The 13,917-nt window shown below is 39.1% G+C and overlaps 1 long non-coding RNA gene across 1 annotated transcript in view; it reads right to left on the bottom strand.

Moving 5' to 3' along the window:
• Positions 1-906: 906 nt before the first annotated feature.
• LOC145518098 (uncharacterized) overlaps positions 907-13,917 on the bottom strand; it is a 72,253-nt gene continuing 59,242 nt past the window's right edge. The window contains exons 5-7 of the long non-coding RNA XR_014062611.1: positions 4,304-5,230; positions 2,247-3,465; positions 907-1,830 (exon numbers count right to left, since the gene is read on the bottom strand). This is a non-coding gene — a long non-coding RNA (uncharacterized LOC145518098). The remainder of the gene's footprint in view (positions 1,831-2,246; positions 3,466-4,303; positions 5,231-13,917) is intronic.

Genomic DNA, 13,917 nt, shown 5'->3' on the forward strand with positions numbered 1-13,917 from the left:
TTGTTTTTTTGGCCATACCACACAGCATGTGAGATCTTAGATCTCTGAGCACGGATGGAACCCGTGTCCCCTGCAGTGGAAGCGTGGGGTTTTAACCACTGAACCAACAGGGAAGTCCCTCTGTCACTTCTTATGTGACCTCTGCCTCCTTCCCTCTTTAAGCTCTGGTTTCCTCACCTGGAGAAATCACGCCATAGTAGTACCTATTCTTCATGTTGTAAGGATTAGATTGGGTTTCCTTATAACAGTACAAAGCACAAGTGATTGGTGCATTTAAGTTTGCAAAACTTTTTACCTTTATTCTCTGCAGATGTTGGTTTGATTCATTCTTTCCTGAAGAGTTCTGAGCCGTCTTCTTGCCTTCTCATCAATGTCTTCACTCTGTGGAAACTGCTCTTCCAGGTATTGTGGAAACACAGCAAAGGAGATCTTTGACTCTCCGGAGCTCCCTCTCTAGTGGGGGTAAATATGCACAAAAATAGCTCAAAACAAAACACTGCTCTAAGCAGTGTTTAGAGCAGAAACATAGCATTGTTAAATTAACTCCAGGAGTTCAAGAAGAAGGCTGGTGGTATAACTTTCAAGTCCAGAGCAAAATGAGAATGCAGAGGCCCTTGTTCAAATTTTAAGAGCAGAGTATGAAGCCAAGCACTGGCCACTTCTGAGCTTGGGGCCCCGTGTGACTGTGTGTGTCCCGCACCCACGCAGAGGGTCCAGACTGGATGGACACATTCATTTCATGAAAGAAAATTAGAGATCTATTTGCTGAGAGCTCTAACAGATCAACTAGACCTTGGAGAATGGAAAGAACTTTGAAGAATGGATAGAACGGTCTGGGCAAAAGAAAAAAAAATTGTGTTGAGCCTTCCCTCCCCTACTCCATGGAATTAAAAATAGTTTGTGTGGTTTTTTTTTAATGAGACTTACTAGGGAAAAGAGATTTTGACCATAGAAGGGGAAGGGAGATGAGATAACAGAACTAAATTTGAATTTTCTAATAAGAAAAAAGCAACCCAAAGGATTTTGAGAACTGATGCAAAATCAGATCAGTTTAGGAAGATTTCTCTGGTGGCAGCAAAACAGAAGAATTGACTTGATGAAGGGGGCACAGGCAGTGGGAACTCTGCAGGTGAGAGTGACGTATTCCTTGACTGGGGAGTGGCAAGTTTCTCTGTTGCTATTCTCCGCAATGTGATGTGTGCTTTTTTCTTCCCCCACACAAAGCAACGATCTGTTTCTGTTCTGAAGACATCTTCAATTACACAGTGCCGGCCAAAGAAAAACATGATGGAATTTTAACCAGATTTCTTTATCTCTGTAGACAGCTTTTCAGGAACATCTCCACTGAGGTTATAGAAGGAGAGCCTGAGAACACGCAAATGTGCCTTGAAAACCTATCATCTTTTCTTGGCCTTTCAGACAGAATTGCATTCCAGAAACACCGGGTCACTCTGTATTCCAGGTGTATTCCTTGAAGACAGCACGGGTAAACCCTCGCCCTCTCTGTCGTCAAAGAGAAGAGCAAGTCGCTACACGTTGCTGCGTCTGCGTCTCATCCTGACAAACTGTCTTCAACAGTGGGAAATGCAAACCTTCTTCCTTCCTTTTCTGTTTTTCTTATAATAACTCAGCCTTGAGTCAGAGGTTCAGCCTCCCCAAAGTGCTGCTGTCATATAGAAGGAGTTCCTTTTGTCCCCTAATTTACCATGTCTTAAGGAAAGCTAAAAAGTTCAGGACTACAAGGACAGGATCAGCTATCCCTGAGAATGGAGAATGTACACAGGGAGCTGTATTTCAGCACCTACAAGATACAGGGAATGGAATCTTATCCTGTGTCACATCCCAAAGAAACAGGAGAAAAAGACAAATATAAGTTAATGTCAATGGAGTATTAAAACTAATTAATAATGTTAAGGAAGAACTCTCCTTAAGGTAATTTCAGAACTTTTTTCTTTTCTTTTGCTCCTCCATTAAATTTTACCGTTGCTGTTAAACTGAACAAATAACTTAAGTCTTTTCAGGCCTCAGATTCCTTCCCTGTGACAGGAACAGATACGTGCTAAGATCCTTCAGCATTAGAACATAGCCCTGACATTCTCTGGCTTGGTGAAGCTCTGTCTCGGGTGCCTGTGTAGGGGGTGAGAGAGAAGGGTTCGCATCCCTGCCTGAATACTTGCCCGCAAAACGCCCATTCCCTTCACTGCGGCACTAACCTCCATAAATGTATTTCTTAAACAAGTAGTTACCTTGTTATTTTCTCCAGGATAATGTGTAGATTACAGGCAATAATTAACGTTCCTCCAACCACGTGCAGCCAGTTGAAGACTGAGTCAGCAGCTGCCGGTCAAGCCCAGAGTGTGGGGTGCAGGTAGGGGGCAGGGCAGATGTATTCAGAGGAATCAGAAAATGCATGCATTTCCAGGACTCTAAGAATGGAGGCTCAGCAGCCCCTTGAATCAGAATTTCCTCTGCAGGTCTCTTTCAGAATTTCAACCAGACTTCAATAACTTGTTTTCATTTTAGTTGCTCTTTTAAAAACTCTGACCATTCACTTTTTGCATTTCTAACGTGCTATACACACACACAAAGATGTCTAATATTTGCACAGAGATAATTTTGCTACTTGGAATATGCACAGCAATAAGTGCTAAAAGAAATGGGCCTTGGGAAATCTCTATTTTTTTGGGAATCTGGATTGTAGAAAAAGAGCCATGTCAGAATCCCATAGTATGCCAGAGAGTGAAATGAATAATGGGGCAGGGATTTATCATGGTCCAGGAAGAAAAGCCGTCCCAAGGGACCACAAAGGTAGTAGGTGTGGTTGGGAGATTTTGAGTATGAGAAAGCTGTAGGCATTTACTGCTCTCCTGGAAAAGGCTTCTGGGTGAGGATGGGCAGTTTCTTAGAGCATTTTCCACTCACTGTCGTTCAGTTGCTCAGTCATGTCTGAGTCTCTGTGATCCCATGGACTGCAGCACACCAAGCTTCCCTGTCCTTCACTATCTCCCGAAGTTTGCTCAAACTCATATCCATTGAGTCTGTGATGCCATTAAATCATCTCACCCTGTGTCACCCCCTTTTCCTCCAGCCCTCAATCTTTCCCAGCATCAGACTCTTTTCCAGTGAGTCAGTTCTACACATCAGGTGGCCAAAGGATTGGAACTTCAGCTTTAGCATCAGTCCTTCCAATGAATATTCAGGACTGATTTCCTTTAGGATGGACTGGTTGGATCTCCTTGCAGTCCAAGGGACTCTCAAGAGTCTTCTCCAACACCACAGTTTGAAAGCATCAATTCTTTGGTGCTGAGCCTTTATGGTCCAATTCTCACATCTGTACATGACTACTGGAAAAACCACAGCTTTGACTAGATGGACCTTTGTCAGCAATGTGATGTCTCTGCTTTTTAATACTCAGAAATACTTCCAAGAAGGTGCCAGGAATAATTCTGAACTTCTGTCACTGAGCTGCAGAAATAGAGCAAGAAATTGCAGTGTTAGGGGGCAAGAATACTATAGCTAGTTGTCTAAAAATACTAATAACCATGATGCCAGTGCTTCAATGTCTTTAGGTTTTTTAGTCACTAGAATATGGAAGTGCAGATATCTATTGATAAACAATAATAATAGAACCACACACCAGTAACCTGCCTCCCAGTCTGTGTACTCTCACGTATAGTATTTCCCGCCTTTTTAATGTATATTGAAAACAAGGTTCAAAGTTTATTTGTATACATATAGCTGATTCACTTTGCTGGGCAGTTGAAACTAACACAACATTGTAACACAACTATACTCCAGTAAAAATTAATTTAAAAAAAATTTTAGTGACTTTGCCCCCTGTCACTTAGAAAAGGGCAGAGCTTATAGATCCCAAAGCTTAGACAGTCTTTTTTTTTTTAATTTGAAATGCAAATCAAACCTACAATGAGGTATCATGTACCCTGGTCAGAATGGTTATCATCAAAAAACCTACAGACAATAAATGCTGGAGAGGGTGTGGAGAAAACACTACCCTCCTACACTGTTGGTGGCAATGTAAGTTGGTGTAGCCACTATGGAGAACGGTATGCAAGTTCCTTAAAAAGCTAAAATAGAATTAATATATGACCCAGCAATCCCACTACTGGGCATATATTGAGAGAAAAGCATAATTCAAAAACACACATGCTCCCCAATATTCACTGCAGCAGTATTTACAATGCACAGGAAATCTTGTTGACTGCCTGCATTATAACAGCTTTGCCTCTCAAGTAAGGATGGTTTTACTGAGCACAAGTCTTTTCATTTTCTTTAAACCACTCACCGTGTTGTTTCTGTCTCATTCTTCTTAAAAATAGTTTGTCAGTTTTAATATGTTTCAATTAGATTATGCACAGATATGAACACAATGAGGAGGAATTTCTCTTTTGCTTCTACATTTTGAAATTCCATTTGATGGCGATATTAGTACCTTTGGATTTGTGATTATTTTTGTTTTCTTTCATTTTTGCCTCTATTTCTGGTATGCCTACATAGAATTAAAATGCAAGAATTTGCAGAAGGGACAAAATGGTTCAATCCAAAAAGTCACTGATATTTGGTGAGCTTGCCAAAATGCACAAACATTAGTCATGTGTTTTAATTTCTACTCCATTACCAATTCAATCATATTTTTAACTAGAGTCTGTAGGTGAATTTGAATTAAAGAAATAGCAAAGTTTCTCAAGTTGGTTTTGCCTTGTTTTTTTTTTTCCTGTATTGTTGTACACCTGTGCACACCTGTTTTTTTAAAAAAAAATGCTACTACATACAAGCATCTTCTTATTTGAAAGAAAGTTCACATTCATTTGAAAGGCATGAGCTGCCTAGAGTACTTCTCTCCTTTTACATTTACCATCTTGCTGTAGAAGGTCAAGCATCTCACAGTATGTATCTCTCTGTTACAATTTGCTTCCAGCTGAGCAGAAAGGCTGAGCCAAGTTCAATGTGTCTAACACACCTCTCATGGGCATGAGAGGCTGCAGATGCTGGCAGAGTCAGAGAAGCACTGGATCCCTCTTTATTGGCATGTTGCAGCTAATTGATGCTCCGTGGATTCCTTGCTCCATGCCCGATACGGCCCTTTATAATCCTTCCAATTTCATTGAGCTGCTGAGCTCACTGTGGAGATAGCTCAGAGACCCCCAGATAAGTCAGTGGTCGAGGAGAAAGTCTTAAAGAGCTCTGAGTCAATTTGCTTCTTTTGTGGTCACTGTGGCAATATTACAATGAGAAGAAAAAAAGGACAGTTGCATTCATCAACAAATTCTAAACATGGACTAAGTGAAATATGTCAAAGATAAATAGCACAATTTCACTATATGTGGAAATCTAAACAAGACAAAACAAATAAACAAATGTAACAAAACAGAAACAGTGTCAGAGATACAGAGAACAAAGAGGTGGGCAGGGTGGTGGGGAGAAGGTAAAGAAGTGGGCAGAGGTGGGGATGGGGAATTGGAGGAAGGCCATCAAAAGGTACAAACTTCCAGTTATAAGACAAATGAGCTCTAGGGATGTAATGTACAACATGATGAATATAATTTATCTTTAATAAAGATAAATATAAATCATTTTAAATCTTTAAATGTATTATTGAACAACACTGCTGTGTGTTCTGTTACTGTCCAGTTGCTAAGTCATGTCTGACTTTGCGACCCCATGAACTGCAGCATGCCAGGCTTCCCTATCCTTCATTGTCTCCTGGAATTTGCTCAAACTCATGTCCATTGAGTAACTTTCATATATTACATATACGCTATAGGTTATATATAAAAGTTAAATGAGTAAACCCTAAGAGTTCTCATCACGAGGGAAATTATTGTTTTCTCCTCTCTTTTGTATCTATATGAGATGAGGGATGTTCATTAAACTCACTGGTCACGGTTCATGATGTAGGTAAGTCATGTCATTATGCTGTATTCCTTAAACTTATACAGTGATGTATGGCAATTAAATCTCAATAAAACTGTAAGAAAAAAAATGTTTGTAATAAAATACAAAATAAGTTCCAAACATACAAAAGAGTTTCAGAGATACGAAGAGAACTACCTCAGCCTTGGGCCTCCTCTTTACTAAGACTATTAACTAGGACCAAAGGCTAAAACCTCTGTGAGATGTAACTTTCTCTCATATAAAATGAAAACTGACAAGAATTCCCCAGCAAGATAACATATAATAATTACATAAAATAACATGTGTAAAAATGGAGGGACATAGTCAAGTATTGGAATTTTACTGAAGTATCAGAATATCCTTGGGCTTTTTAAAAAGTGGTCACATTAGGGAATTTTTAATTTTTATTTAAATATGGCAGCTTTGACACAACCTGAACAGTTTCAAAATAATGTTACAAGAAGCTACATGTGCCACAAACATAAAGTTAAGGGCAAGTTGTGTATATATAGCATTTCTTTCCTTCTTGGACAATTTCTTTTCTCTGTTGCTTTTTCACTTTCTTGATAATTTACTTATTCTCTCAATGACATACACAGAACCAAGTTTATTTTTCTTTGTCTAGCTTAAAACATACAAAACCAATGTGCCATACTTATGCATTTTTCTATCAGTCAGGTGTTTTTTTTTTTTAAAGAAAGTCTTAATTTTTTTATTCTTGCTCTTACTAGAAACCTCAATAACAGAAATATAGCCCCAGGGGTAGATATTCAAGTTGATATATTTGTAGAGCTCCGATTAGTGATCTGAAGTATACAAAATATGTATTAAAAGGTCTCCCTATCCTCCACTCACCCCTTCATGACCTTTGCTCAACCAGGGTGCACCAGCTGACTGCCCTGAGGGCTCAGCAGTCACGCTACATAAAGACAGCATTTTTTGAAAAGGGTAAAGCAAGGTGTTGAACTCGGCCTCCTGGTAACCTGCAACCTTCCTCCAAGACTGCAGGACTCTAGAGGCACATAAAGTGCATTCCTCTTCCTCGCCTCTTAACTCTGCAGGCACCGGTGATAAGAACCTAACAAGAACTGCCTTTTCATCACTAGAAAATGCTAAAGTGGATCCAGAGAAATCAGAAGGTAGAGAGTCAAGCTGGGCACGGGAATGTTTCCTTCCATTACAGGAATTATTCTGTATGTTTTGACCCAGAGTTGGCTATGTTTCAGTTTTTGTGTTGATGGCATCTGAGGGAAGGCAAACGGGGCAGTCAGATGAAGCAAACCAAAGGTTCATTTTACTGTGGTGGCCTGTTACTGATTGGTGCAAAAGAACTTTTGAAACTATCACCCTGACGTGCAAGGAAAAAAAAAAAAAATGACCTCAAACAAAAAGCCCAGCAAATAGGCTGGACTCTGTAAAGCCATTTTCTACACACACACATCTCAACAGACTTAATTAGCACTCTTCATTTTCACATGGTTTAAAGGCTCAGGCTTAGCTCTGTCTAACCCCTAGAAGTTCCATTTATTTCCCAAGCACAACATTAGAAAATGTGAATTCTATATACTGACATGAGAGCTTGCTTTCTACTCTTGTGAACATTAAAATAAACAGAGAAGATAAAGGGGAAAAGAGAAAAGGAGGGAGGAAGGGAAGAAAGGAGTTAGGGAAAAAAGGGGAGGAAGGAAAAAAAGAGGAAAGGTATTCTTGGAACAAAATGAAAACCTTAATGTCAATTTCCTCTACTTTGGGTATGTTCCAAGTTGATGAAAGATGGGAAGTAGAAAGAAACAAAGGAAAAAGCAAAACTATAAGAATGTTAGACTGTAACTTTTTAATCAAAATATAATATTTGAAAGCAAAAATATGTTATCATGTGACATCACAGTCAAAATTTTTGTAGAACTCTCCATGTATCTCCATCTAAAAACTCATGAAACTTTAATATGCCAAGAAAAATAGGGTAGAAAAAGGAAGATGATTCCTCAAAACTGTCTTTCTTATTAAAACCTCACTTTTGGAGAGATCTACATGACCACAAATAAGCATCTGGAATTTGTCGATTGAATATTTCTTATTTTAATCCAAATACACAGCATTTGTATAGTTACCGAAAAGTATATTTTGAGAAAAACTCTGCAGCACAAAAAGCATACTTCCTCTTCAGAAAATATGTTATCTTGTAGTTTACTTTTAGAGACCCAGGCTGCAGAAGTGGTTTAACATCATTACGTGGTCATAAGAGACAGTCTTGCTACTATTGTAAGGGTACAGAGCACAGAGTCGAGACTATACCCTAAGATTACTAAGGTTCTCCCAGCACTGTAGGACTAGAAAGTGGAGAGACCCCATTACTGAGTATATTCAGAAGCATGGCTATGACAGCTGTTCCAGTTGGGTAGATACATCCAAGATGTTTGGTGAAGACCCAGAGAACAGCAAAGCAGAGTAAAACACCCCCACCCAGGACATGGGGTTCTTTCAGGGATTCTAAACACTATATGCATCTTCCTAAGTGTCTCATTTACTACTGAAGAATGATTCGACTTCTGGAAGTAATTTAGTTAGTAAATAAGAGATGATGATCAGGATAAAGATGGTCTGTAATTTGGGGTTAGACTCCATGACCCAACATAGCAATTTCCCAGTAGTTTATAATTTTTGCTTCCAATCTTGAACTGGATAGAGTACAAGTGTAAGAAAACAAATGGCTGTTTTTCCTTCCAACATTCTAAATACTTGATTTGGATTTGGGTACATGTTTGAATCTTTAGTGTGTTAGGAAAGATATTATCTTAAATCATTTTTCTCTCTATGCCTAGTCACCAGATTGGCACGAAGAATCTTCATATTTTTAATATTTTTTGTAAGTTTATCATATGTATACATATAAATGCATGCACATGAATTATTTATATTTACTTATCAGTCATATCAGTTGTAATACAATATTTGAAGCTTAAAAACTTTATATTTGGGCAATATTACATTAAGTAAAAGTTGTATACTTTCAATGAATAGTGTTTTAGTTTTTGCGAAAGAAAATCTGGAAAAAGTCAAGTGAATCTTTGATAGGCACTATAGTGTTTTATTAATGAACACCAAAGGACCTCGTAAAATCAGCAGAGGTTCAGAGAGCAAATTGTTCTGTTAATGCTATTTATATTCTTATCTAACTTACTGAAAATGTTTTATCATATTATATACCCAAATAGTTGTTAAGCAGCAACTCTTTAGAAAATGCTAAGTTGCCAAATAATAATAACCCAAGAAATTATGTATCATTTGAGGTTTGGAACTGAAATACAAAGTATACAATTTGTAATAACCACCTGCAAATTTGCAAAGCCATCACACAATCATAATGTGTGATCAACTATCTGAAGAAAGGGATTTCAAAGATGAAAGGAAAATTAAGGTAGGTATACTCTTTTCCAAGAAAACAAAGATAAAACAGAAGTGTGTGTTTTGTATATTTGTATTACAGAAACAAACAGACCTCTTATTTTTGAAGCAGTAAAAATGATTTGTAGAAGTTAATGACTGTCATCCTTTTGTCCTCTTCTTCTCCCTCTTCCCCCAAACACACACACACACACACACACATACACACACACACAGTTTTTTCTCAGGAAATGAATGGGGCTATGAGGATTTTTCTTAATTGAGGTAAAGAGGCTAAAACATCTAGAAACCATAGTCTCTCTCCATTTATGTACAAACCTTTACATTTTGTGAAGCTAGCAGTTTTGTTGATCAAGTAATGGGTATAATGAAACAGTTGGTATATTGAGCATTTTGGGTAATGGTGTCATCATTAACTCTACTAGGAAAGGAGTACATAGGTTACAAACTCCCATCACTGTATGTATTGGAGAAAAACGGGTTTTTAAGTTATAATTTTTATGGTAAATGTAGTTGTCAAATATAATCATAGAAAAATTAACGTGGCATAGTATTTTGAAAGGAAACACACAGCATTACATATAAGTAATGCTGTTTATTTCAGAAAGAACTCTGTCTAACAGAGATAATTCCTACACGTCTTTAATGAAGAAAGCTTAGCATTTCCCCTAATAATTATTCCTACAGTCTGACAATAGCTCTATTCAAGAGCTTTAGTTATATATAATAAAATAGTTGCTCCAATTTTACCAGTTCCTCCCTGAAGAGAAATAATTGATTCCCATTCTTTGAATGCCTTAAAAGGCTTTCAGATGAATGTTTCTATCTTCTGACAAGCAAGATCATCTCTGGGACCATGGCCTGGTCTCCATGTAGTTTGAATGGGTCATGTCTGTAAGTCTGCTGCAGTAGAGAAAGGGGAAGAATCTCATATAAATTGCAAATTATGATCAAATCAGTCACAAGTAACATGAAATAATTGGAAAAATGAAAAGTAGAATGTGTCTAGTTGTTCTGATTATGCCACTGTGCATAGATCTATAACCAAGAATCATTTTATTATTTCCTATTGATTGAGGAGCATATATGGCTATAGAGATTCTTTTAAGGGCAATAAGATATGATTTTTTCCAGAGTTTCAAAGGACACCTGGGTCTTGTCATGACCCAGCCATCTCTTCTGCAATGGGGTATCTAAGTGGTAGATATAAAAAGGAAGTCAAAAGGTCATCTAGTTATTAACTATGCAAAACTAGAAAACCCAGTTATTATTTGGTAAAGTGAACTGAGCAGATGGTTCAAACTAGACCCAAGTGGAATCTATTCACCTCCCAACAATGAATCTTACCACCAGATGGCCACAAGAAACTAAAGCAACCAGTGTTTACATACAAAGAAAAGAAGAGACAGAATTCCCTAGTGATCCAGTGGTTAAGACTCTGTGCTTCCTGTGCAGGGGGCCTGGGGTTCCATCCCTGATCAGGGGGCTGGATCCCATATGCCCCAACTGGGAGTTCACATGCCTCAACTAAAGGTCCCACATGACGCAAGGAAGACTGAAGACCTTGTGTGCCACAACTAAGACCTGGCACAGCCAAATAAATAAATAAAAATAAAATATAAAAAAAGAGAAAAGATATTAATATCTGCTGTCTTTCTTGTCCAGCCAACTCTAAGAAATAGGAAGCTAATAAATCTGCCTTCCCTAATGGCTCAGATGGTCAAGAGTCTGCCTGCAGTGCAGGAGACCTGAGTTTGATCCCTGGGTTGGGAAGATCCCCTGCACTAGAAAATGACAACCCACTCCAGTATTCTTGCCTGGAGAATTCCATAGACAGAGGAGCCTGGGGGGCTACAGTCCATGGGGTCACAAAGAGAGCACACAGCTGAGCAACTAACACTTTCACTTTTCGAAGCAAACAATAGGTAAATGTGGCCAATCAGATTTGTATTTAATCCACTTGACAAAGAACAAAAAAGTGATGGGTAGAGAGGCAGGAATCTCAACTCCTCTCTTGCAGGACTTAAAAGTGTTGAATTCAGGCCTATTCTTTTCCCTGTAAGTAGGATACAATCCTCTCTCAATATCTGCAGGGGATTGGTTCCAGGACCCCAGGGAATACCAAAATCTGAAATACTCAAGTCCCTTATATAAAATGGCATATATTTGCATGTAACCTATACACATTCTTTGAATCATCTGTAGATTACTTATAATACCTGCTGCTGCTGCTAAGTCACTTCAGTCATGCCCAAGTCTGTGCGACCCCATAGACGGCAGCCCACCAGGCTCCTCTGTCCCTGGGGTTATCCAGGCAAGGATACTGAAGTGGGTTGCCATTTCCTTCTCCAGTGCATGAAAGTGAAAAGTGAAAGTGAAGTCGCTCAGTAGTGTCCGACTCTTAGCGACCCCATGGACTGCAGCCTACCAGGCTCCTCTGTCCATGGGATTCTCCAGGCAAGAGTACTGGAGTGGGTTGCCATAATACCTAATACAATGCAAATTCTATGTAAAGAGTTGCTGTTATTGTTGCTTAGTCCCTAAGTCCTGTCTAACTCTTTTGGGACCCCACGGGCTGTAGCCCACCAGGCTCCTCTGTCCATGGGATTTCCCAGGCAAGAATACTGGAGTGGGTTGCCATTTCCTCCTCCAGGGGATCTTTCTGACCCAGGGATTGAACTTGTGTTTCTTGGAGTGCATGCAGATTTTTTACAACCAAGCCACCTGGGAAGCCACAAATAGTTGCTAGCATGTAGCAAATTCAAGTTTCGCCCTTTGGAATTTTCTGGAATTTTTTTCAAATATTTTTGATCTGCAGTTAGCTGAATGTAGAACCCTCAGATATGGAGGGCTGACTGTATTCTGCAAAACCACACTGAAATACCAACTCCCCTCCAGGATATCCTGCCATAGTGCGAGTTGCACAGGCCTTCTCCACAGCAAATAAACTGGGAATCAGGTAACTCCAGATAGAACGCCCAACCATCTTGGGAAGCTGCCCCAAAAAAGAAATTTCAGGCCAGTGATCTAAAGTTGGAATCCTGTACTCTGTAGGCAAATGTTCTACTAAGCAGAACAACTTCAACATTCTTCCCTAGTGCTGTCTCCTGGACTGCATGTTCTTTTCAATTATACAATACAGAGTTATCAGCTACAGTCACATGTGTCCATGAACAGATAAATAGACAAAACATGAGGTATATACATACAACAGACTATTATTCAGACATGAGAAAAGAAGGAAATCCTGATATTTGTGACAACATGGATAGGCCTTGAGATCATTAAGCTAAGTGAAATTAGCCAGATAAAGACAAATACTGCATGGGATCACTTATATGTGGGATCTAAGAAAAAATGTCAAACATAAAACAAGACAATAGAAAACTGGTTGTCATGGGAAGGGGGTGTAGGGAAAATAAGAGAAGGTTGGAAAAGGGTACAAACTTTCATCTATAAGATGAATAAGGCCTGAGGATTTAATGCATAACAAGGAAGGTCTGTTCTTCCTGATATCTGTATGTCTGGCTAAAAATGTTTGATGAATGAATGGAGTAATGAGATATATAATTAATTTGGAGCGAAAGAGTCATTTGAAGAAAGATATGCAACCAAACACATTAAATGTAACAATTATTCATTCTTGTTTGTAGGCTGAAAGATAATGATGCAAACTATTTGCATATTTTATTAATTACACATACATGGCTGTTGTTATTCAGCTCCAAGTCATGAAGTAATTTGAGAAGATACAAAAGAGCATCATCAAGAATTCCAAGAGGACTTGAATATTACCAAGACTGTCTTAAAGTTTCAAGCTATATAATATGTCTAAATAATTAAAGAAATAATTTTAAGAGGAGATATGGAGGCTTCTATCCTTAACATGGATGCTGCAGATATTCTGGAGAAGGCAATGGCAACTCACTCCAGTACTCTTGCCTGGTAAATCCCATGGATGAAGGAGCCTGGTGGGCTGCAGTCCATGGGGTCATGAAAAGTTGGACACGACTGAGCGACTTCACTTTCACTTTCATGCATTGGAGAAGGCAATGGCAACCCACTCCAGTGTTTTTGCCTGGAGAATCCCAGGGATGGCAGAGCCTGGTGGGCTGCCGTCTATGGGGTTGCACCGAGTCGGACACGACTGAAGCAACTTAGCAGCAGCAGCAGATATTCACTCAGCCATTCAACAAAATTTCAGGAGCACTGTGTTCCAGGGGTTCCATTAGACATCAAAGGTTCAGAGATACAGAAGGAATAACGCTCCTTCTCATGGAGATTCCATTTTAACCAGGTACGCATCATGAGAAAGCATAGTCTACACATCTTTGAGAATGTGGGAAAGGAAGTATCAATTTTTTACATGTGTCTAGATGAGCAATTTGGGGGATATTTTTATGAGATTTGAAGCTTGATTGGGATATTTCTTCATGTGAACTTTGGGTGGGAAAAAAATAGGTAATAGGCAGAGGTAGGGTACGTAGAGCTTCCTTCATGGCTCAGATGATGAAGAATCCACCTGCAGTGCTGGAGACCTGGGTTCAATCCCTGGGTTGGGAAGATCCCCTGGAGGAGGGCATGGCAACCCACTCCAGT

The sequence above is a fragment of the Giraffa tippelskirchi genome, chromosome 8, assembly GCF_054371585.1.
Source record: "Giraffa tippelskirchi isolate mGirTip1 chromosome 8, T2T-mGirTip1v1.2.pri, whole genome shotgun sequence".
Taxonomy (NCBI): Eukaryota; Metazoa; Chordata; class Mammalia; order Artiodactyla; family Giraffidae; genus Giraffa; species Giraffa tippelskirchi.